The sequence below is a fragment of the Eumetopias jubatus genome, unplaced genomic scaffold (genome assembly GCF_037043125.1).
Source record: "Eumetopias jubatus isolate StellerSeaLion01/CBP00866 unplaced genomic scaffold, mEumJub1_p1.0 scaffold_2, whole genome shotgun sequence".
Lineage (NCBI taxonomy): Eukaryota > Metazoa > Chordata > Mammalia > Carnivora > Otariidae > Eumetopias > Eumetopias jubatus.
Window position 1 is genome coordinate 73,962,465 of NW_028274808.1, and position 22,110 is coordinate 73,984,574.

A 22,110-nucleotide genomic window follows, 5' to 3' on the forward strand; every position below is an offset into this window, starting at 1 on the left:
TCGATCCCAGGACCCTGGGACCATGACCTGAGCAGAAGGCAGATGTTTAACGACTGAGCCACCCAGGCGCCCCTCCCTGCACTCTTTTATACACCTTTGCAAACACAAATGCCCATTCCTCAAAATTTTTCTATTCTGAAAAGATTTCGCTAACATCTGCAATTTTTGAAGAATGTTCTTAATACGGCCTGTGCGAAATAAGAGTAAAATTCTAACTCAACCTAGAACGAAGTTTTGAAAACTGAGAATATTTCACTGTATGAATATTTGCATTTTAAAAACTAGAATTATTCTCCAACTCAAACACTTCCCGTTGGGGGATGGCCTTTTTCCCAACGGGCTCCAGAAGAATGAGAATGGCAGCATCGTTGTTCTCATCAAAGAGGCGAAAATGGGAGAAGTCCAGCTCATACTTGCACCACTCGCTCTTCACGAAGTTTTCAGACAGCACGAAGATGGTCTTGTGGCTCTTCTCGATGGAGTCGATGATATTGTCGATGATCCATTTGCCGGGGATGAAGTCCCGCTTATGAAGACACAGCCTGAAGGGAGGGTCGAAGTGCTCCAGCTCCTGGACCATCACGTTCTCTACCCAGTAGGCATCGCGCTCACTGTAAGACACAAAGGCGTCGTAGCACAGGTCCCTGGGGGGCGCTTTCCTGGGCTTCCTTTTGGCCTGGAGCCAGGCCCACATCATCTTCAGGTACCACGGCCCGTGGCAGTGGTGGCACAGGACCCCCGTGAGCAGAAGCAGCAGGAGCAGGACAGAGACCACGGCAGACACCAGAGCGGCCCGGTGGCATTCAGAGGCCGGGAGACGCGTGTCCCGAACCTGCTGACCGCGCACAGAGAACGGAGAGTCACACAGGTAGTTCTCCGGCCAGTCGATCAGGATCTGGACCCGCGCTCGCTGCTCCTGCGTGAACGACTGGAAATCACAGGAGCAAAGGAAATTGTTACCGCCGGCGTCCAGAGCCTCCAGTGTGTGAAAAGAATCAGGGTGCTCTGAAGAGAAAGTATTATTTTCCAGAAGGAAGTATCTGGTGGTGTCTTCAGCACATACCTGAAAGGGTCAAGTTCTTTAAATTGTGGCAAAATAAAAGATACTGCTAACGGCTACTATGCCTCGTGGCTGGGAAACACTGTGGGTTAAACTGTATACTTCTGTGTTGGATAAATTTGAATATTCGACCTTTTCTGGCCACTGATAAGTGTTAGGTACAGAACCAAGTGTACATTTACAAAGATTAAGATTAGTGAGGTTTTTCTAGGGTGAGGAACATTTTCCGAACTTTATAGAATATTTGGTCTTTTTTTAATTTTTATTTTATTTTTTTAATTTTTATTTATTTATTTTTAAAGATTTTATTTATTTATTTGACAGAGAGGGACAAAGCGAGGGAGGGAACACAAGCAGGGGGAGTGGCAGAGGGAGAAGCAGGCTTCCCACGGAGCAGGGAGCCCGATGCGGGGCTCGATCCCAGGACCCTGGGATCATGACCTGAACCGAAGGCAGACGCTTAACGACTGAGCCACCCAGGCGCCCCCTTATTTTATTTTTTTAAAGATTATTTATTTATTTATTTATTTGACAGAGAGAGAACGCACAAGCAGGGGGAATGGCAGGCAGAGGAAGGCGGAGAAGCAGGCTCCCGCTGAGCAAGGAGCCCAACGTGGGACTCGATCCCAGGACCCCGGGATCATGACCTGAGCCAAAGGCAGTTGCTTAACCAACTGAGCCACCCAGGCGCCCTGATTTTGTCTTAAATTCAAGGTATGCAAGGAGTGACAGATATCCTTATAAAGTGAATGCTTCAGTTATTCAACTATCAGATTTTCACTGAGATCTAAGTACCTTGGGGATTTAAAATACTGTGACAGAAGTTAAGGTATCAAGCTGACTTGGGCAGTTTCGACTGTAAATATCTTTAGTTAATATAAAAGCATGTCTTTAAAGTTCCATCATCTCAAAAAAATTCTCGCAATTTTCCTGAAGTACACAGTCTTTCAGTTCTACCTCTAATAACTAATTTTCAAATTTTACTGTTTTACTACTTTAGCTCATTTTAATATTAGTTTTTTCGCTATGGGCTTGACCGTAGGGTACTCTTCTGTTACCTCTTATCTTCTTTGAAAAGCAACATCTCTCACTTCTAAACATTTTGGAACCTTGAAAGATCAACCAAAACCTCTCAGAGTAAAATTGACTGCTTTCTGTGGGTCAACAGGTACAAACTTCCAGTTACAAGATAAGTAAGTTCTAGGAGTGTAATGTACAACATGAGAACTATAGTTAATAAATACTGTACTGTATATTTGAAAGTTACTAAGAGAGTAGATCTTGAAAGTTCTCATCATAAGAAAAAACTATAACTATGTGCGGTGATGGGTGGTAACTAAACTTAATGTGGTAACCATTTCATCATATGTACTTTTCTCAAATCACTATGTTGTAAACATTTAATACAATGATATAAGTGAATTATAGCTCAATAAAACTGGGGGAAACACTGTACTGAGATACCCCTACATGCTCACAAGAATGACTAAAATTAAAGACTGACGATACCGAGTGTTGGTAAGAATGTGCAACAACTGAAAGTCTCATACATTGCTGGTGGGAATGCAAAATGGTACACCCACTTTGGGAAAGTTTGAGAACTTCTTATAAAATTAAACATGCACTTAATTTGTGACCCAGCAATCCTCTTTCTAGGTATTTACTCTCTAGACATGAAAACATAAGGCCACACAAAATCGTGTACTATATTCAAAGCTAGAAACAACTCATATATCTATCCACTGATGAATAGATTTTAAAAATTACTACTTATCTAGACAAGAGAATACTACTCAGCAATGAAAAGGAAGAACTGATACATGCAAGAACATGGATGGATAGCAAAAGCGTAATGCTAAGTGAAAGAAGTCAGACACAAGCAAACAGATTCTGTAGGGTGCATTTAGATGAAATGCTGCACAAAGCAAAACTATGACAAAAGGTCATCCAGGAGAAGCCAGGGAGCCAGGTGGCAGGAGGGGACTGACTGCAAAGAGGCACCCGAGAACTTTGGGAATGCTGGAAATGTTCTGCCTCATGATCGTGGTGGTGGCTACACACTGCATGTCTTTGCCAATGCTCATCAAATTGTATTTTTAGATTGACAAGTTTTATTGTACATAAATTATCTCAATAACTGACCTCTAAGGATCTCTTTTTTTTTTCTCCTTGAGCAAAGGATAGACAGACACATCAGGCCTCCAAAAGAGAGGAGCTGGCTTTTTGCTAGCCCTTTGAGAGAAGGAAGGAGAAAACATCTAATTTCTTTAGCAAGTCATAAAATAAATAGACTCACTTATAAAATATCTCCTTTTTCCTTAATAAGTTGACATTGATTTCTCTCACATCCAAAAGAGCTCTAAATAAGATATTTATTGATGGAAAGAAAATTAAATTTCTTAAATACCTCAGAAATTCCAAATGACCTAGAAACATAACACCATAAAATCTTTTTATATTGTATTCAGATAGTTTTTTTTAAAGATTTTATTTATTTATTTGAGAGAGAGAGAACGAGAGATAGAGAGCATGAGAGGGAAGAGGGTCAGAGGGAGAAGCAGACTCCCCGCTGAGCAGGGAGGCCGATGTGGGACTCGATCCCGGGACTCCAGGATCACGACCCGAGCCGAAGGCAGTCGCTTAACCAACTGAGCCACCCAGGCGCCCCGTATTCAGATAGTTTTATCCCTTATGTAATGCTCATCTTCAGCTTGCCATCTTCCTAATATCACTCCGTGCCTATTCAGAACAATTCACCACCCAACTTCCACAAGGTCTCTTCAAGGACTAAACTCATGATCCTGTAATGATTCCAGAAAATAAGGTATTCTTGGCAGAATAATTTCAACGTTCATTCTGGAGGGAAGAAGGGATGGGAAGGAGGGAGGGAGCGAGGGAGGGAAGATAGATTAAAGAAAATCTCTCCAAATAAAATTGACTGTTTCCTATGTTGGCCCGAGTGACTGATCTACACTGATTTCAGGCTTCTTGGTATATATTTCAGGATTAGAAGCATCAATGGTAACTCAGAACAGAAAGTCCATAAAAGTCCTGTTTTTTCTTTAATGTAGAGAATTTGTATTTCAGCAACTATTTGGGAAATGGAAGAAGAAAGAGAGAAAGAGACTTTCCCTCCACGTTCTTTGGTGGACTGCCCTTCCTTTGGCTACGGTTCCTTTGAGCTTTCAGTCACTGGTGAAGATCCAACCGTGTGTCCATTATTTACCATGTAACAGTTCCAGCCCACGTAGGTCACTAAAATGATTTGTGCTAAATCCCAGTTCATACGAGGGGATTAAATCTATCGTTCCATGGTGTCTCATGGTTTTCTGCAAAGGGCATCGTTAGAGCCAGGAACCCTGTTCCCTGAGAATCTGTTACTTCCCCAATCCTTTGTAAGAAAATCAGTTTCCCTGGGGCCATGGGCTCCTGGCATGCCCTTTGACCTCTGGCCTCCTATGTCTGTGTCCGTCTGCTGACTCCCTAGTCCCTTCCTCCCATTTGCTGAAGGCTTTGACACCAGCCCATAGAACTCTTCTTCCCAAGATCTTCCAGCAGCCCAGGGGGCTTCATTCTTCCCAAAGCCTCTCTGTCCCTTTACCTCCTCCTCCCAGAAGATTCCCTCTGCACTACCTCGGCCACTCCCTGGACTTGGTCATTACTTACAGTCGACCAGGCTCTCAATGACTAGCTCAGGCCTCTTGCATCTTGCTCAGAGTCCACTGATTTCCTTCCTCTTTCCCCAATCCATTCGTCATCTCCTTCCTTCTCTTCCTTGCTCATTCAGTGCAGCTTGAGGCAAACGTTTGGCGCAGGCTGGCGTTCACAGGCAGAGGGGCCAGCAGCCCCCGGGGTTCCCATTCTCTCAACACCATATGGAGAGTTGTACTTGGCCTAAAAAGTTCTGGTTCCGCGGGAAGGAGCTCCTTCCGTCTCTTTATAGGGAACATACCCAGCTGACTGGGGCCGCCAGATAGTCGGAACATTCACGCCAGCTGCAGGGTTGGGGGGGGTGGCTGGGGTGCCAGCAGGAGGCCTTGGGGATCTGAGAGAGGGCACAGCCCCTCTTGTTCACAATCGTCGTAACACCTTCGTTTGGTGTTGCCAAACACGGGGCTGAAGATCAGGGCTTTACCTCCTAAGACTTACCCAGTCTCCGTAAGGCTTCCCTGTTCTTCAGTATGAACAATTTGTGTTTCCTCACTGTAATAGCATGTGGAACCCTACACAAAACGCTTCACGCCCTCCCACCCCTGAATCAGCTTGCTCTACCAAATAGAAATTCTAGAGCCACCACGGTCTCTTCTCCTCCTGTTTCTGTTTCTCCTGTATAACATTCAATCCCAAACCTAAAAGTGCCCTCCTGCCTGTTTTCTTAGAGGACAACAGGCATTTTTATTCCATTTCTCTGGCTAAGGCCCCCGCACTCCCCACCATGTGTGACACTTCCAGCACGCTCCTCCCGCCGTTGACCATCCATCTTCACCCCCTCATATCCTCTCAGGGATGACTTTACTTCTTACTTCACAGAGCACACTGAAGCCATCTGAAGAAATCTCCTCAACTTCCCACTTCTGAGCTTCCATCCATGCCCGCCGTCCTCCCTCCTGCCACAGTAGAAGGGGGATCCCTTGTCCCAGCGCCCCTCCCCCACCCCACCCCCAGCTCGGTCCAGTAGGGAATGCTCTCCCTCCCTGTGTTCTCTCCCTCTCGTACTTTCTGCCACTCCACCCCAACCAGACCACTCCTAACAATATTTACACCTGCTCAAGTCTCTTCCGGTTATTTAAAAAACAAACAAAAAAACTCATCTCCCTCAAGCTTCTCTCTTTCTCTCTCCCTCTCTCCCCCTTCATAGTCCAAATTCTGAAAAGAGCTCTTTATAGTCACCGTCCCTCTTTCTTCACCTCTTGCCCAGTCTGCACTCCTCTACAGCCTATCGTGTCAGGCAGCACTTGCAAAGATCATCGATGGCCGCCATGTTGCTAACTCCCAATATTTTTTATTCTTCACATTGCCTAACCTGTCCTAGCAGACAGCGTTGCTGACCGCTCCTTCCTCCTTAAGACATTCTCTCCCTTTGTTTCCGGGACCGCACACACTTAGTTTTCCCCTTCAACTCTCCTTTTCAAACTTAGCCTTCCCTACCCTCTATCCCAAGTCTAGGTTCCAGATCACTCCTCACTGGCTGCTTGCTTCCTAAGGAACGTCAGGCATGCCCATTCTGCATGCCAGTTCATTTCAAATTTAAGTCTCCCGCCCAGACATCTCATCCAAGCCTAGGTGAAACATCTGTCTACTTGGCTGTCTCAGAACATATCCACAGCTGAGCTCATAATTATTTCTCGTCAGGGCCGGCCCTTTTCCAGCGGTCCTTAGGTTAACATGTGGTGCCCACCATTCATCCAGATGCACCTGCTACAGGACTTAGTCCTACTGATTTTACCTTGAATCCACCCAACCCCTGTTATTCCCGCGACCATGACCCAGCTGCCTTACTCTAAAACAGCCTCCAGGTCCACCTCACCTTCTCTGTACCCCTTCGCCCACACTGCATCCAACAGCTCTGTTTAACGCAAATAGAATGGGAGGCGCACATGCAAGCTACACGTGTCATTTTAAATTTTCAAGTAGCTCCGTTTTCAAAAGGTAACAAGAAACAGGTAAAATTGGTTTTAATTACATCTTATTTCACCCAAAATATTATCATTCCAACATGGAATCAATCTGTTAAAATGAATGAGACATTTTACATTCTTGTTTTCATACTAAGTCTGTGAAACCCAGTGCGTATTTTACCTTTGCAGTAAATTCCAACTAAGACCAACAACATTTCAAGTGTTCAGGAGCCACGAGTAGCCAGTAGCTACCGTTATTGGACAGTACAGATCCTAGAATGATCTTTCTGCAGCGCAAAATCTGATCATTTCACGCTACCCCCGTATTGAAAATTCTTCTGTGACTTCTGGATTGTTCTTGGGATGAGGATCCTAATCCAGGTGGACCGCACAGCCCTGCGGGGTCTGTGGAATGGCTTCTGCTTAAACTCCTGGTCTCTGGCCCCTCTCCCCCTCACCATCGGTGTGCCAGCCACACTGGTCTTTCAGATTTTCAGACACACAGAGTTTCCACCCTACACACGTCCCTTGCACAGCCCTTTTGTGAATGCTGTCCTTTACCACACGCCCTTCACCATCACTGTCCACTCCCCCAACACCAACCCCCCCTGCCGTAGACACTCTCACTTCTGGTCTCGACTCACCCTCATGTCTCTACTCTAAAGCCTAGATATGTGTCCCTAACCTTCGCAGCATTTATCTCCCTTTCTAACTACCCACCCACTTGTATGATTAATGTCTGAATCTCTCACCAGGACGTGAAAAGGAATTTGTTTTTATTTAGTTCTTCATTGCATCCTCAACGGTTACCCAGTAACTTGCATATAATAGGCATTTGATAAAAACTTTTGAGTAAGTAAATGAGCAAATCAAGATAATCAGGCAATAAGGACCTATAAATTGGGGTACAGAAGAAGTCAGGGAACACTACCAAGTTTGGCAAGTCGAATCCAAAGTGGGGATGGAGGAGTGGAAGGAAATTACTCCTGTTGAGACTCTGTCTTGTGCCAAGACCTCTGCTCATTGTTCTACGTGTGTTTGTTTAATCCTATAGCAAGTCTATGAGGCGGGTATCCCCTCATTTTAAATTCAAGGAGGCTCAGAAGGGCTCAGGAACCTGCTAAGTAACACAACTGGGATTGGAACCACCATCTGTCTGATTTCAGAGCCCACATGCATTTCACTAGATCCCCATAGACATCTTCCCCGGCTTCATCATCTTGCTACACTTGTTCAATGAGAATGTTAGGAAACACTCAACTACTAGAAAACTGAATTTTTGATGGGATGTGTCTCTGTGTGCCCATTTTGTTGCAAGATTTCTTTACACAAACGTGGCCCAAATGCATTGCACATTTCAAGGATGATTGCCACATGGAAGAATCATAAGCGGCACAAACGTTGCCTACAAGGATGTCATTTACTCTTCTAAGTCCAAGAAGAAAGTTAAATGATAATTGAATGATGGCTTGAGTACGGGACACTGAAATCCCAGCTGATTTTCTGGGATTTCACTGCTTAAGTGAGGTCATGTATCCAATGAGCTAACAGAATGCTTGGCCTACAGAAAGAGATCAATAATCATCAGCTATTATTACCATCATTATCATGGCAGCTTTTCACTTCCTTTTCCTACCGAAATATACAGGTTCTTAAAAATATGTGACACCAGCTCCAAAAGACTCTCTCCGAGTCGCTACCGTAAATCAGCTTCCGGAGTGGCTCGGGGCAGCCACCAACGGTGGCCCATGCAGCGCACATCCAAAGCTGAATGGACTGATTTCCAGGGCTCCGCGCACCCCGTTGCGCCCCCACCTCCACAGCATGATGGGATTATGGAGACGGGGCCTGTTGAGGGCCCGTGCTGTGTCTCTTCCACGTGTTAGCTTTAAGATCTAGCAGTTTTCACACGTGTTAACTAGGGGGAATGATACCCAGAAGCCAGCACCCAGAACCTGGTAAACACTCAGTGTTAGCTGTTCTTTTTAGGAAAGGCCGTAGGATTTAAACTACGGGAACTTCATCCTCTCTAGTTTGCTGCAGGTTCGGCCAGTCAAATCAAATTGTTGACAGAGCAGGATGTAAATAATGAGGACACTGTCCTGGGGGAAAAGAATATCCTATAGTCACTTCTGGCTCCTGTCACCTTTGATTTCCTGATTCAAGGGGCTCCTACCCCTACACCCCCAGAACCTGTTGAGCTTTGTGATGCCATCACCAGGTAAGGAGGAAAGAGCAGGAATGTGAGCCTGCTATGGGTACAGTGGGGTCGAGCCCTACCTTAACTGTTCATCTGTCAAACGGTCCAGAGAGCCTAGTGGAAAGTTAGGATGCCAGAGCTCTGGTCTGGTGTGGGAAAAAAATATTTCAGAGTGATTTTAAAACATTTCTGACAACATGAAGATAGAACAGGACGGCAGTGTGGTGCAGTGGTTACCAGCAGAGACGGTGAGCCCTGTTGCTGACTGCACCATCTCACCCCAGTCCTGTCCTTGCTAAGTGAATGTCACAGAGTCGTGGAAATCAGGCAAGGCCCCAGGCAGGATGCACGCAGTGCCGGCATCTGTAAATGCGAGATATGGGTTGCTTGGTAAGTAGAGCCAAGCGAATAAATGTGTTTGTTTTATGGAAAATCAGCGGGAGAAACACAGCTGTCTGTCAATATCAGGGCACAAACAGTAGGCAAAACTAGGTAACGATGGGGGAATGAGAAGAGAAAGGGGGATTGGAGGTCGGTTGGCTGAGGAACTTTTAGCCCTGAAATCACACAGCATCAAAGCTGTGTTGACAAAGAATAAAAATTTGGAGAGAAAATTAAATGACATGAATGGGTGTGGATTTGGATTTGGATTAAGAAGCCCCTTTGATAAAAGGCACATACACCAAGAAATGTAATTATTACTGGGCTTTTTGACTTTGATGTGAATGTTGTCTCCTTCTTATCAATGGGATGAGCTCAGTTTCCCTCGGAAAGTAAAGGTGTTGCTGGAATGAGTAGAGGTGCTGTTTTGAGGCAGACAGCATCGCCTCAGGCAGGCTCAGCTGGAACAGGAAAAGGAAAGTATTTGGGAAGAAGGGGAATCCCCTCCGAAGTAGAGGCTCGAGTCCAGGAAACAGGAGGGGATAGAAAAAGGAGGTGGGGAGGAACCCACTTCATGAAACCTGAATTGTGGAGGCATTTTGCCTCTTCGTCCAGGGAGGGCTACAGGCCTAGTCTGCGGGCCCAGGGGTGACTTATCATTACTCCCTCTCACAGGAGAGAATCATGGGACTTGGCTTTGGGGAGGAAAGGGGCATTGCTCTCTTTTCCAAGAATGAGGGACAGCTCTGCCAGGACAGTTTTCCCTGGTGCTCGCAGAAACACTAGAAGAGTTGTTCTGTTTCCAACCTCAGAAACTTGCACAACTGGGCCCCCACCAGCTATGCCAGGAACCGGGACGGATGACTCTGTTCGGCTCCCTGCTGTCCAATGAGTGGCTGCATTATTTGCTCTTGCATAATATGTGTCATAGAAATTTCAGTTTTAGGAAATGAAAGTGACTGTGGAGAACCCAGACTTGCTTTAGGATGGAAACTGGCCCTTGCCTGGGCATGCAGCGATCTGTCCAGGAAGCCGATTCCGAAAGGCGGGGTTTGCGGAGGGAAGGCAGGAAGGGGCAACTATCAAGCACCTACTGGGTGCCAGGTGGACTCTTTCAGTCACCACATGTTTATTCAGCATGTCTTCTTGCCAGGCATGGTGCTAGTCGTAGGAGGACCAGCACAGAGGACGTGGTCCCTGCCCTCAAGAAGCTCACAGTCGTGGGGAAGAGACAAATCGAGCAAGTAGTTCCAAGGGGGACAACCTGAACCTAAGCGACAGGACCCAGGAGGCACAAGTCTCTTAACATCCCTATGAAGGAATTATTACCCCATTTTGCAGATGGGCAGCCTGAGGCTCATAGACATTAGAGAAGCATCGTCAGGATTTGAACCACCGATATCTAATTCCACAGCCCATGTTCTTTCTATGGCTGAATTTAGTGTCCGCCATTTGCAGGTCACCAGATTAGAGCCTGAAAACAATTTACTCTTTTACAAGACGTTCATACCCTCAAAGGGTGAAGAGCTGCACAAATGGATCTATTTACTGAGAGTATTAGAAGGGGAAGCGACAGGAAATGGGGGTGAGTGGGTGGCCCCGAGTGTGTCATTCAGCGTTTCAGGGCCTCGGGTTCTTGGGAATGTTACCTCTTTAAGGGGCTTTTAAAAGGTTAAATTAGGGGAGGGCCACCCGGGTGGCTCAGTCGGTTAAGCGTCTGCCTTCGGCTCAGGTCATGATCCCGGAGTCCTGGGATCAAGCCCCACATTGGGCTCCCTGCTCCGTGGAGAGTCTGCTTCTCCCTCTCTCTGCCCCCCACCACCCCTTACTTGTGTGCTCTCTTTCTCTCAAATAAGTACATAAAATCTTTAAAAAGAAAAGTTTAAATTAGATGGTAGAGGTGAAAAGTAGTCTGTAAACTCAAACCACTGTTCTCATGCTTATTAGCTTGGAAGACAGAGTACCTTGGGAGCAAAGGGCAGCGGTGCTTGCTGCCCAGTTTGAATGATTTGAGATCCTAGTGTCAAGCTTCCTCGCCCATCACACAAGCCACTGTGTGCAGAGGTCACCTGGCCACCTTCACGTTGCCCTGTGGGAATCTGGGCTCGGTGAACTGTGCAGAAAGCTGCCCACCCCACCCCCACCCCCCGCCCAGCAGCTGCCCTGCCGTTAGTCAGGGAGAAGCGGCCCCTTGTCTCTGGCCCGGTGGCCACGTGTGTTCTGCCAGCATCCACGGAAATGAGACCGGCTAGTTTGCACTGAGGGGGAAATCTCCAGTACTTCGTTGTTCTTCACAGTGCTATCTTCATCTCCTGTTGCTGAGTTCACGGATGGCCACGAACTCAGGGGCTTAAAACAACACAGGTTTTCTTAAAAAAAAAAAAAAAAAGAGTTTATTTATTTATTTGACAGAGATTGAGAGACAGAGAGCGCACAAGCAGGGGGAGTGGCAGGCAGAGGGAGAGGGAGAAGCAGACTCCCCGCCGAGCAGGGAGCCCGATGCGGGGCTCCATCCCAGGACCCTGGGACCATGACCTGAGCCGAAGGCAGACACTTAACGACTGAGCCACCCAGACTCTCCTACAGGTTTTCTATCTTACAGAGTGCTGGAGGGCAGACACTCCAAATGGGCTTCCTCGTGCTAAAAACAAGGAGTCTGCAGGGCTGCAACCCTTGCTGGAGGCTCTAGGGGAAAAATCTGTTCCCTTGCCTTCTAGAGGCCACCAGCATTCCGTGGCTTGTGCCTCTCTCCTCCATCTTCTTGTAGCTCCAGCTCTCCTCTTACTTGTAAGGACACTGGTGACTACATTGGGCCTCCCCAGATAATCCAGAAGAATCTCCCCATCTCAAAACCAGCTGATTAGCACCCTTAATTCTACCAGCAACCTTAATTCCTCTTGCCCCGGTAGCATACCGTGTTCACAGGCTCCAGGGATGAGGGTGAGGACATCTTTGGGGGACCATTATTCTACCACAAACTGTACTGAAAGGAATCACAGAAGTCTGATGGTTCACGGAGGGAAGCCACTTTGCAATAGAACATCTACCACAAAACATCCACCTATTTGATTTCTGGCTGCCTCTTCATCACTCAGGAGAATTTTAACTATCATTATATAATAAATATTTATAGTATGTTTATGAAGTTGCCTATGTGAGAAATGGCGCTATGCCAAATTGAGGCCCGTCCTCACGACTTTCATTTCGAGGCCCATCTTTTAAAACCACCAGATTCCACTAAGTGACTTCACGTACATTATATAGCCTAAATTGTAAGTCAGACCCTTCCAGACATGTTTGGCGAAAATACTGATAGCCAGTTTCTCCTGACACAGTTAAGACCAATGGAAATTTTGTTTTATTGATACGGATTAAGAAACACTTATTTTATATGATCCTATTTTTTGCTTTAGCATAAAGTTAATTCTACCACAGATCAAATCCTATCAGCTTGGTGCCTAATGAGACTTGGGATTCAATAATAATCCTATGACAAAGTTTAACTGCTATGGCCATTCCAATACACGTGATATGTATACATAGTGCATTTACTATGTGTGCATCTTTTATGTAATGGATTTATTATGGGCAACTATCTCTCTTTTAAGTTAAGCAAAACAAAGTTCTTTCTCATTTTTTCGTTCATCCAGTAAGTCTTTATTGAGTGCCCACTGTGTGCTAAGCAATGATGCTGAAGAAATACAAGTGAACAAAACAAAACTCTGCCCTCGTGAAGCTTAATTCTTGTCAGGTAGAGGGGGACACCACCACGGCAGGCGTGGCTTCACTGGGCCCTCTGCTCGGGCTCTCACCCAGAGGAAATCCAGTACTGACTGACTGGGCCTCTCATCACAGGCTAAACTGGGAAAAAATTCACTTCCAAGCTCCCCTCATGGTTTTGGCCAAATTCATTTTCCTCAAGTTTTGGGTTGAGGTTTCAGTTTCTTGCTTGGGGTCATTGTTGGCTCCAAGACGAGGCCACCTGCAGTTTCTTGCCACTTGGGCTTCTCCAACATGGCCCCTTACTTTATGACAGCTTTCCTTTTCCAAGACAGCAAAAGAGAGAGCGTTTGCTAGAAAGACGGAGTCTTACACAAAGTGACATAATTATGGGAGTGACATCCCATCACCTTCACCATATTCTATTGGTTACAAATAAGTCACGGGTCCCCCTACACTTGACAGGAGGATATTATATAAAGGCATAAGCACCAGGATTTAGGGATCATGGGGACCACTTTAGGGTCTACCTGCCACATTCTAGGACCCAATGAGTCCAAGGGACCAGCCGTTGTGCATAAGGGAAACTCTAGAACATGGCCTCACCCAACCACAATGTCACGACACGTCCAGAAGGCAGAAAGGTGGAAATAGTTGGTGAGTAGCATTAAGGACCTCTACAAACAAACAAGTAAATACACAATATGTTGAGTAATAGTAAATGCTTAAGTACTTTATTCTATGTATTTGTTTATATTTACATTTTATTTATTTATAAATACCTATAAATAAATAAAATAAAGTAGTGTAAAGGGGAAAGGGTTGACGGCACACGCGAATGTGTATCAGTCCACACAGGTTATGCCGCTGTAACAAACACAGACTCCACTGCAGGTCCCGGCAAGTCTCCAGGGAAATTTGCTCTAGGCAGTTACTCCATAATTCAGGCTACATCCTCCGGTGATCAAACCATCTGGAACACGTGGTCTGCTCCCTTGAAACATCAGAGGATAAACATCAGTGTTATATACTGGCTCTTAAATGCTTCAACCCAGGAGTGACACACGTGATTGTTGCGAAAATTCATTGTCCAAAGTAATAATGGGCAAGGAAGTACAGTCTCTGTGCGGGCATGATCAGGAAAGACCTCTCTAATAAGGTGGTACTTGGATAGACACCTGAAGGGAGGGAGGGAGTGTCACGTGCCTATCCGGATGGGAATGAGTGTTTCAGATGGAGAAGAGTCAGTGCAAAGTTGTGGAGGCTGGTGCATTCTCGGTGTGTCTGAGAAATGGCTGGAATAAAGTAACAAAGACAGGGTAGGAGAGAGATGAGGTGATGGGCAGTCAGATCACGTAGAGTCTTGGGTGCTATGGCACTTAAGCATCATGGGAAGCCATGAGTAGGTGCTGAGTGGAAGTGTGACATCGTCTGGCATACTGAAAGGACCATTCCTGGTTGCTCTGTTCAGAAAACACTATCTCAATAGTTTATCTTTCAAACAAAAAGCCCCCGTACCCTATAAACCAGCGCTGGTCAGCTGGAGCATACTGTGCTCTCTTAAAACCTTGGCTCTCCCAGAAGTACCTCTGAGATGGGATCTTTGCACTATTTTATTTTTTCTTTCAGAATGTATTAATTCTATATTTCACTTTGAATAATTATTGGACAGAAGTCGCCTTTCCAGTCATTCTTAGAGATCTGATCCCACTTGCAAATGGATACCTTTCAATGATGTGCTTTTTATGATCCCATCAACTTCTGATATTCTGTAGAAAACAGAGAGAGTAGGTATTTGGTTATCTCCTTCTGAATCCTAGACTGAAAGAGAAGCCTCTATTTGAGCATGCTATTATGCAGCAGAAGGAAAGAGTAAAAGACGAGGGACCATGCAGGGCCTATTAGAGCTTCTCTTGGAAATTGGCACATTGTCACCTTTGCCCACCTTCAGTGGCCGAAACAAGACATTAGGCCAAGCCTGATGATGAGGCAAGGAATCACAGAGAGGTGCTGTGCACCACAGGGGAGATGGTGGGTGGGATCTACCCTGTGTCCAACTGAAATCAGTCTGGTCTGAGACCTCCTTAGGAGGTCATCAGCATAGAAGGAAGGTTGCAGCTGAGTGTGGAGCTCTCTAGGGAGGGAGAGAAGGCCCAGGGCCCAGTCTCGTCACCCACTCACGGGAGAATAGCGAGGCCAGGGGTTAGGAGACCAGGAGTAATGCGGCGCAGAAGGGAACTGCCAGTGGGAGAATTTATATTAGGAGAGGTTCAAAAGGGAGGGCTGGTCTGGAAGGTCAGATCTCATGGAGAAGTGGAGGATCCACTGCCTTGATGAGAGATGCCAAATCCCACCGGGGATATCTTAGAGCCACTGACTTCCTGGTTCAGGTCACCAGGATATGGCAACGTGACCAGCAAAGACATAGATACAGCTCAGGGGCGCCTGGGTGACTCGGTTGAGCGTCCGACTGTTGATTTTGGCTCAGGTCATGATCTCAGGGCTGTGGGGTTGAGCCCCTCTTCGGGCTCCCCACTCAGTTGAGAGTCTGCTTCTCTCTCTCCCTCTCCCTCTGCCCCTCCCCCCACTCACACTCACACACACACACAGTCTCTCAAATAAATAAATATGGGTCATCTGTGTGGCTCAGTCGGTTAAGCATCCAGCTCTTGGTTTGGCTCAGGTCATGACCTCAGGGTGGTGGAATTGAGCCCAGCGTCGGGTTCCCCACTCAGTGGGGAGTCTGCTCCCCTCTCGCACCCTCTGTGCCTCCCCCGGACCGCACGCACGCACTCTCTCACTCGCGTGCGCACACCCTCTCTCTCTAAAATAAATAAATCTTTAAATAAATAAATAAATAAATCTTTTTAAAAGCTAGCTACAGCTCAGCTTCCATCTTCTGCTGCTGTGGCCCTTCTCAGACACTTTCCACGCTGCTGTGTACAGGTAGATGTCCTGTCATTCAGGCATTGAACTTTCATGAAGTACCTTCTGCGGGCCAAGCACTGGACTGAGCATTTTGGTGGGGGAGGGAGAGAGGTGTAATTCAGGAAGGGACAAAGTTATCGGTAGCTTTGCCCAAAGCAGAGGCCCAGGGGGAAAGATGTCTAAGGGAGCAAGGAGCCTTGCCCTGAGCCCGAGGTCCTGCTCAGCGGCTGAAGACCGGCATGAACCAGCCTAGGCCTCTCCCAGCTCGAAGATTCCCTGATTGCCCCTGTGTGTTAGGCCAGCTTCTCTCACAGGAATGACTGGAGAGGAACAAAAGGAAACAAAGCAGCAGTATATAAACATCTGATTTTAGCAACAAGGTGGGGTTATGACTCAGTTTATTCTCTTAGCTACAAAAGACGCAGCCGAGTCTTACCCAGCTGACTCAAGGCTGTTGGCTCACCTGGGCTTCGTGCCACAGGAAAGAGCCTGCTGGCCATCCTTTCCCTTTACAATGACCAACTACCCCAGTTGCCACAGGACTATTTTGGCTTTATGTCCTGGGCCACTGGGTTGGCTGATCACCGGCCATCATCCCTTCTAGTGAATTCTGCAATGGACTGCAAGGAACTGCTGTGGCAAAAACATGGATTTTAGTTAGCATCATGTGTGTGCTATGTGACTTCCAAGCTGTGTGATCTTAGAGGAGTTACTCACTATTTTAAAATGCAGATAATATTTGCCTCATGGGTTTGTGATAAAGTTCTCACCTCACTTTGCTCCGTGTCACTGGTCTCCGCTTTCGCACTTCCTGTTCCCTCTGTCCGGAAGGCATATTCTCAGATGGGCTCTTTCTTGTCATTCAGGTCTCTGCCTACCTGTTACCTCTTCCCAAGGTCTTCCCTGACCCCTCACTCAGGAGGACCTTTCCCAATGCTCCAGGGGGCTCTTTGTCTTGTCCCCATCTGATTTCCTTCCTAGTGCTGAACACAGTCTGGAATTGCCTTGTTTATTTATGACCAAGGGTGGCAGCCTTCTAAAATGGCTTTCCCAGATTCTCATTTGCTGAGAGTCAGCCCTCCCCTTGAGTATGGGCAGGACCTAGGGACTTGCTTCTACCAAATGGAATATGGCAAAGCGATGGGATGTCACTTTTGAGCTTATGTTCTAAAAGAGCGTAATTCCTCTCCCTCTCCCGCGCGCGCTCTCTCTCTCTCTCTCTCCTTGCTTACTCTGATGAAGCTGCCCGAATGGACAGGTGGATGTGGCCAAACACCGAGACAGCCTGTAGCCAACAACCAGCAAGAAAGCACACCAATGAGCTTGGAAGCAAGTTCTCCCTCAGGGGAGCCTTAACGTGATGACTGCAGTCCCAGCCAACACCCTGACTGCGGCCTCGTGAGAAACCCCGAGGCAGAATTCCCAAGCTTAGCCACAGAAACTGTGTGGTAATAAATGTTGTCATTTGAAATCACTGAATTCTGGGGTGATTTGTTATGCACCGATAAATAATTAATACACAGATGTATTGTTTATTTCCTCCTCTGGAGTGTTCGCACCATGGCAGAAGGGACCATGCCTATCTTGTTCACTTCGGTATGCCCAGAGCAAAACACAAAATCTGGCACATGAGAGATGCTTGATTTTATTGAGTGAGGAGACCATGAGGTCACAGGCTACCTACGGAGCATGCCAGGACCAATGAAATAAAAATCTGTTAAATAAATGAGCGATGCTGCGACTAATTAAGTGTGAGGGGCTAGGAAAAGAGAGAGACGCTGGGCTGACTTACCTTGAACTATCGAGTGCGTGGGCCCCTACTGTGGGCTCAGATGTTGAATGAATAAGTTCCTCAATGAACAAACGGAGGCAGAGGTTTGGGTTAGCGACAGACTGGAAGTGGTAGGCCCGGTGTTGACGTGAAGAGTGTAAAATGCCAGTACGATGTCTAATAGGCACTCAGAACTAAGTCTAGCTTTTCACAGAATATGAAGTGAGAAAAAAAGAATAGTGTGTGTATCCCATTTTTTAAAACACACAGACACACACACATGCACATGCACACACACACAAAGTTTGGAAGGAAACATACCAAAATGTTAAGTGCTTCTTGATGGGTGGTAGGATTATAATGATTTTCTTTTTTTCCTTTCGGTTATTCATATTTTCTACAGAAAGGACAAACAGTAACGGTATTTCTGCTTAAAAAGCAGGGAAATGATGGATTTAAAAGTCAGTCTCATGTAAGCCGTTGAGGATACACGGGTGAAGGTGATAAGCCAGTGAGGAGAGGAGAGAGGACAGCGGGTGCTGAGGGCGTCATCCCTCGTCATTTCCGAAGCAAAATCTCGGGTTGGGTCGGAGCACAGACATCTGGTCTTGGCTGTCCTGGATGGCCACCTTCCACGCTGCCAGCCTCACTCTGGCCCACCCTCACAGCCAGTTTTCTCGGAAACATTTCTCCACCTGCCTCTCAAGTCCCTTTCCTGCCCCCACAGCGGCCTAGCCGTTCTTCTTCCCACCCCTGCAAGTGGACTGCCTCCTGCGGGCAGCCAGCTTCCGCAGCCTCTGGAGGCGGCCTCCATTCAACAGCTCCAGCGACACCCCAGCGCCGTCCCCCTGGGCGCAGCCAGCACGAGAAACCATGGCCTTCGAGACCGCTCCCGCCTTCCTCTCAGCCCCCAGCAGAACTCGGTAAGACTTTCACTTACCATCAGGAAGCCAACATTCTACCGCAGTGTCACTACAACCTCTTTTTCAAAGTTCTGCTTTGATTTCATCCAGCAATGACCCCTTTCATGGCTCCCAAGGTTTGGGGCGTTCTAGTTACTATGGCAAAAGGTTTGTTTGTTTGTTTGTTTGTTTGAATAGCTATTCAGTAGTTGACATGCATTTGTGCCCATTACTAACATTTATGTTTTTCTGAAATAAAAGCAACGTAAGGAGCACACACTGTGTTTTGGAGCCAGGTCAGGCTCCTGGGCAGGCACATGATCCCCATTAGCTAAGGGGGGTGGCCCTCAGCTCCCCGTATATGGAAGCCTGGAGGGCTGGGTGCTGGGTACCACAGGGACTCAGCACTGGATTTTGAGCAATTCCCAAGGATTAGCCCAAACGGCCAGGGCCCCAAGTCACACCGCGACTGGCACTGCAGGTCTTTTCCCCAGAAGGAGGCCCAGGCCCTGTTGCCCATCCTGGGGTTTTGACACCAACATTTCTCCAATTAGGAGGGAAATAAAGAAACCATCCCCAAGCCTGTATCCTGTTGGTTTAACATCAACGGTGTCCAGCAATATCCAGCGCCCCTATTTCAGACACGTGGAAGTCCTTATGCGCCCCCCCAGCCCCGCCGAGGGGGTCCACGTGACCAACTCCCACCAATGGGCTGTGAGAAGTGAAGTCCGGGGTGTCGCTGCTGGGCCCAAGCACCGGAGAGTGGGCTGAGTCGTCCCAGCGCTTTCTTCCAGGGTGGAGACGGCAGAGTGGCCTGAATGGCTGAGTCACACGAGAGGGCCCTTGCCCTGCAGGGTCCTCGGAACCTGTTTGGGGATCAGTTTGTTACTGCCGCTTATAACTCAGCCTATCCCAACGAATATCAACTCAGTTCTGAATTTTTACCTGTTATTTTGATGTAATGAAATTTCCTAAATGAAAGCAGGAAGGCAAACAAGTGATTGGTTTGGCTTCCATAGCTCTGTGGATCGAGAACACACGATGGACTGGGGAACCTGGCCTGACCCAGGACTACTTGCTCCTTTTCTTTTAACACTGAAGGTAGCCAGAGGGCTCACTTCCCCCTCCAGTGGAGGCCACCAGTGCTCGGTCAGTTCCTTCCATCGTTTTCAAGATTTTAAGTAAGTTCTACATCTACAGTGAAGGCATACACATCCGATTGGCCAGATGAGGTGACATGAGCAAAGTTTTCAATTATTTTTAATTTCCAAATTAATTTTCCTTTATAAGTAATACATACATTCTACATCCATAAATAATACATTTTATTTTACTGACCTCTGTACTCTAGTGGGAGGATTAAATGGCTCAAATATCTAGGTCACACAGAAATTATTATTTTGAAATGTTAATTTGAGTTGGCATAAGTATTACATGTATTTTAACAAAGTTGTATTTTAAAGGTGACTTTTATAAACTTGTCTAGTATTTCGATTCATCATAATTAGACTGCTTTGCATTTTGTATGCTGGCTATACAAGTATTTAAAGACATTCTTATGTGCCTTTAATCCTAACCCACATAATTACCACATACCTCATTTTATAGGATTTTTATTGGGGAATGCTTAAAGTTTCACTTTGCCTTTTCCTTAAAATTATATCTTCTTATAGCACGATGTAACTTTTATTAGGACTTCAGTTATTTGTTTTTAACATGCTTACTTTTCCCCACTGTTAAATAAAATACTTTCCCTTCAGATTTAATTAAAATTTTGGGAGACAAGAGTAATAAATATTAATACATTCCTATAATAGACAATACAAAAAAAAAGATACAAAAAAGAAAAACCACTCGCAACCCCACCCACCAGATGGTGCATCATTCCCTCCAACTCCATATTCTGCTATATAAACTATCATAGTCACACTGTATAAAATATCCATATTCATATGTAAAACAACTATCCATATTCATGCTGTATATAACGTTGTATCCTAATTCTTTCACTGCCTATATCATTGTCTTACAGTTTTTAGAGGCTTCCTAGAATTCTAACATCCATGTGAACTATAATTTAAACATTCCTGTTGTAGAACATTTATTTCCAATTCACCGCTGTTCTAAACACTGTAATGAATATGCTCACACATCACTTGTGGTGGGCAGAAAAAAGACCCCCCACACCAAAGAAGTCCACATCCTAACCCCTGGAACCTGTAAAAACAGCCAGAAGGACTTTGAAGATGGGGTAAATTAAGAACCTTGAGATAGGGAGATGATCTGGGTGGGCCCAGTCTAATCACATGGATTCTGAAAATAGGAGAATCTTTCCCAGTTGAGATCATATAAAAAGATGTGACAATGGAAGGAAGCAGTTACCAGAGAGATGCTACATTACTGGCTTTGAAGATGGAGAAAGGGGGCCACGAGCAGAGGAACATGGGTGGCCTGGAGAAGCTGGAGAGGTCAAGGAAGAAGGCCAATTCTCCCCTAGAGCCTCCATATGGGAATAAATCTAGTGCTGCCAACATGATTTTAGTCTGGTGAGACTTGTGTTGGATTTCTGACCGACTACTGTTAAGATGATGAGAAGTTTGTGTTGTTTTAAGCGACTAAGTTTGTGGGAATTTTTAATGGCAGCAAGAGAAAACTAGTATCTGATTTTTGTGCACATCTTGTACTATTTTTTTGTAGGAGTCAATTCCTAGAAGAGTCTTCAAGGTCCCTGATATACACTGCCAATGAATTTATAATCACATCAGCAATGTAAAAAGTGCCTGCCTCACTTGCCCCTGCCCACCCTGAAACTTCATTTCCTGGGTCTTGTTGTTTCATGTTGTCATTGAAATTGACGATAGTAATTATACGAAATACTAGTAGCAGCCAATCGAGGGTTTACTATTTAAACACTCATTTAATCCTCACAACTACTCTATGAGGTATGTTACCACTGTCATCCCCATTTTACAGAAGAGGAAACTGAGGCATGGAGAAACTAAGAAATGTGGTGAAGCTGGAGTTAGACCTCGGGAAGCCTGGCCCCAAAGGGCAGGCTCTTCGGTGAGTTCTCCATTCAAACTGAAAGTCCTAGAAGGTAGGGTCAGTCTTCTCCTCTACCTCCTTGATTACTCAAGTGATTCTCGAGTTTTCCCCACTGTCACTGTAATCCAGGATGACAACAGTGGTCATGAAGAACTCTATGCATGGAGATTGACGTCTGAAAGCTCACTCATATGTGAAGAACTGTGGTAACATTTTCTCCTACCTTGGCTGCTTTGCTGGTGGCCCTTGCTTGTCTCTCAACCACAGAAGGATTGGAGTGTTCTTTAATAATTAAGACTCACTTCAACTGCCAGGTAATCATAACCCCCTCTCCCCCCGATTCCTTTACACTCCCTGCTCTATACCAGACCCCACGCCAGGTGTGAGGAACAACAGGGAACCAGACAAGTGGGGAAGGCTGTGTTGGGTGTGATGCTGTAACACAGACCCTTAGCAGGGTCAGGAGTCCAGGCCACGATGCCAGG

General features: G+C 46.2%; 1 pseudogene; it reads right to left on the bottom strand.

Annotated features, from left to right (window-relative positions):
• Positions 1–274: 274 nt before the first annotated feature.
• On the bottom strand, positions 275–5,646 carry LOC114210134 (toll-like receptor 2; annotated as a pseudogene).
• Between the last annotated feature and the right edge of the window lie 16,464 nt (positions 5,647–22,110).